Consider the following 3,845-nt stretch of genomic DNA (forward strand, 5'->3'; position numbering starts at 1 on the left):
GGCCTCTTCCCTTCTCTCTCTTTTGCTTCCTGGCTCTCATAATGTGAGCGGCCTTTCCCACCACATGCTCCCCCCCGTGGTGCTCTGCCTCACCATGTTGCCTTTGGCAACAGGGCCATGGACTGAAATCTCTGAAAACATGCACCAAAATGAATCTTTCTTTCTTATAAGTTGACTTTCTCAGGTATTTTGTCATAGCAATGGAAAGCTAACACACAGCCCCTACTCGGACTCTTCTCTCCTACTCAGCGCTGAGAGTCTGAATTCCCTTCTCCTGGGATCTGTGGTAAGGACCTAAGGAGGGTAAGTAGAAATTCTAAGTGAAGGAGGCAAGTCACTGAAATGTGATAAGAGGCACAAGATGGCTCCCGTGCAGACAGGGTTTGCCACGCTCCAGGCTGCCATGTGGAAGAAGCACAGGTCACAGGACCCAGACACGGGCTGGCTACCTGGGCAGACATACCTCTTAATTGCTTATCTGATTATCAATCCAGTGAAATGTGAGCCTGGTGCACTCAGGAGTTTTATCTGTTTTGTCAATCGCTGTATCTCCAGTTCTGAGGAATGTCTGGCACAGAGGCCAAGCGTAAGGAACACATTCATTTACTCAGCTAGACCCTGCCCTGTGAGGAGGTACGGGGCCTGCTTTGAAATTCCTTCCTCTCCACCTCTGCCTGACCAAGCTGCATTCATCTTACAGGGTTTCACTACAATCTTCCCATTTTTAGCTGTTTTGTTTTTGTACAGTGTTTTTATTAGTGCATTCTAGCTATGAAAAAAAATCTCCCTTCCTATACACATTTATTCTTTAAACCCCTCTTACCTGTTGTCAGCACAGAGCTTTGCCCTGGGTGATGCACTGTCTTGCATTAGTTTGCCATTGTTTGGGGTGAATGCACCTTATTTTCCCCGTGGACAGCAGCTCTTTGAGGAAGAGGCCATGACTTAGACCTGTAAGCTCTCCTGTCCCAGGGCAAAGAGATTAAAATCACACAAGTTAACATCCTTTGTTTGGAAAAGTGACCTACAATTTCTTGACGAGAAGACCACTGGCCTTGTCCAACTGGAGTGGGGTGGCCCTCTATTGGGGTGGGTGCCTCCTTAAGGCCTAACTATCTCAAGAGAATTACAGATTGTCACAAAAACACATCCCTTCTGTTTGCCTTAGCTGAAAGAAACCAGGCAGCATGGTCCCGGGGCTCAGGTGTGGTGGAGGCCCCCAGACCCTGGGGCAGCAGGAGCATCTGGGCCCCACGTGGCGAACTCAACAAAAACCCCGTGGAAGACTTTCCAGCAGGTTTAATAGGTGACTATGATCTGTATCCATGGGAAGTCCTTATTGTTGGTCCCCCAGACACACTTTATGAAGGTGGTGTTCTTAAGGCTCATCTCACTTTCCCAAAAGATTATCCCCTCTGGCCTCCTAAAGTGAAATCATTACAGAAATCTGGCATCCAAATGTTGATAAAAATGGTGACGATTGCATTTCTATTCTTCATGAGCCTGGGGAGGATAAATGTGGTTATGAAAAGCCAGAGGAACGCTGGCTTCCTATCCACACTGTGGGAACCACCATGATTAGTGTCATTTCCATGCTGGCAGACCCTAATGGAGAGTCACCTGCGAAAGAATGGAGGGAAGACAGAAATGGAGAATTTAAAAGGAAAGTTGCACGCTGTGCAAGAAAAAGCCAAGAGACTGCTTTTGAGTGACATTTATTCAGCAGCTGGTAATTTCACTTATTTCAGGGTCTTCAATTGAGAAACAGAGCACTGTTTTTCCTGCACGCAACCCACCTGTATTGCTGGATATCTGTTGTAACAAGTTGGCAAAACCCTGGCTGGAACTGGGCTGCAAGAAAACATGCCAATGCTGACAAGAGCCTAACAAGTGCCAGCCTACAGATGATTACGCATTTTGAATTCTAACGAACTGTTTAAACCTTCAGGAAGAATTGTAAAGATGTGTACATAGCACAACATGATCCGGATAATACGTGTGCTGTTCATGTACATCCACAAATACACCTTGTGCCAAACATTGCTTTCTGATAGTAGACAGAATAAGAATCGTGTAAATTCTAAAAAGATTTTAGCAGGTTTTCTTTCTCTATTCATTGCTTCTTATCAGTTTAAAAGGACTCCTTAAAGTCTTTTCATGTCAGATGAAAAGCAGTTAGGATTAAAAGTTTCCATTTAATTTCCTTTAAACCACTGAGGCTTCCATTAACCCTTGTCACTTACTAAACTTTTGTATCTTCTTTGACAGTCCTCTTTGCTTTTATCTCTTCCATCTGCTAGAAAGTTCTCAGGTGATTTGGTTCGAATACTGAAATACTTCATGAGCAATGACTTGATTTTTAATGATGACTCAGAGGACTGGTCATCACCAGGTGCTGTGTCCCTTTTTGTATTCTAGTTGCACCCATCTCTTGGATTGGATGAAGGCATGACATTTTCTGGCTGTTGAGAGCTCTTGAACCTAGACATTATCTCAAGAACTTAAAAAAGAAAAAAAAAAAGTGGATTCTAAATTCAACTTACTGAAATTTACCCCAAATAATACAAAATTCTGGTTTGGTTTTATTTTTGCCCTTCAGTTGATTAATGTTGAGTTTGGATGAATAAAGCATGCACCACGACGAGGTTCCTACTTCCTAGTTTGCTATTAGGAATGCTATTGCCCTCATATCCTTCTCCCTAGTCCTTCATATTTCTTTGTCTCTATTCTTCAATACTAGAGATTTTCTCACCTATTGTACAAAGAAATTGCAATGTATATTTTCATGCAATTTGATTTTGGAATTCTGTCACTTTATGTAGTGAGTTCTTGCAAAATATGAATTTTTTTTCCAATTGAAAAAAAAAAAAAAAAAGAAACCGGGCAGCATTTCATGAGAACATAGAGCATCTTTCTGCATTCCAGGCTCTGGGTCCGTTGTCTGGATGGTAAATGATGTTGATGGTAAATGATGAGGAAAAGAAATGAATTGATCAGTGAAGTTTGGGATGACGTTTTTATGCCCTGGTGTTAACAAAATCACAGGATGAAAAGGTAAAAACTATCTTCAGCGGCTCCCACAGGAAGCTTTCCGGCAGAGGAAGATATCCTACTCAGACGGTGTTGACTATAGTTTCTCACCTTCTCTGTGTTCCATGCTCTGGTATTTGGGCCTTTGATCCTGGAGGGAATTCCTTCCCATGGATCCCTAGAGATTCCCATGGGTTCCTAGAGATGGCAAGCAAGTGCCCTGTGAGCCCACCTGTGCTATGCAAATCAACCCTCCCAGGCAAACCCCGTGTACCTCCTCCATCAAACTCTCCTACATTGGTCCTAAACCACCCCCGAGCTAGTCTCAGACAACCAGGAGCTACCCCTAGAGCCCAGAACCTGCCCAGGTTAGTCGACTATCCAAGTCCAACTTGCCCCTACCTGCTTTGAACCCCAGGAAAGCCTCTGGATAGTGCTTGGCCTCCCCCTGTCCTGAGAGACCCTGCTGGACCCCCACCCCTGGGCCCTGCATGGCTTTTCCTGCCTCCGATTTGTAGGGATCTTTGGGAATGAACGTTGATCTTCCTTCATGACATGTTTCTATGTCAGTGTGTGTCACCATGCCTGACGAAACAAGTCCAAGTGCACTTTTGGAACACCGACCTTGTTCTGATGTTTCTTTGGATTTTAAAAATGTTCAATGCAACAGCCCATGCCTGTGATATGCCCTAGGAGCTGGGGGGAAGCTCAGCAGGCACCCTTCTCAGCAGGTGAAGCGTGGTTCACAAGCCTTTGCTCCGTCAAAAGAAAGTGCCAGAAGGAGTTTGCGCAAGATGACAGAGAAACGAAATGGT

At 44.4% G+C, this 3,845-nt stretch overlaps 1 pseudogene; it reads left to right on the forward strand.

The window, feature by feature from the left end:
- Nucleotides 1-361: 361 nt before the first annotated feature.
- LOC143397382 (ubiquitin-conjugating enzyme E2 G1 pseudogene) lies at nucleotides 362-1,712 on the forward strand (annotated as a pseudogene).
- Nucleotides 1,713-3,845: the final 2,133 nt, after the last annotated feature.

The sequence above is a fragment of the Callospermophilus lateralis genome, chromosome 4 (genome assembly GCF_048772815.1).
Source record: "Callospermophilus lateralis isolate mCalLat2 chromosome 4, mCalLat2.hap1, whole genome shotgun sequence".
Lineage (NCBI taxonomy): Eukaryota > Metazoa > Chordata > Mammalia > Rodentia > Sciuridae > Callospermophilus > Callospermophilus lateralis.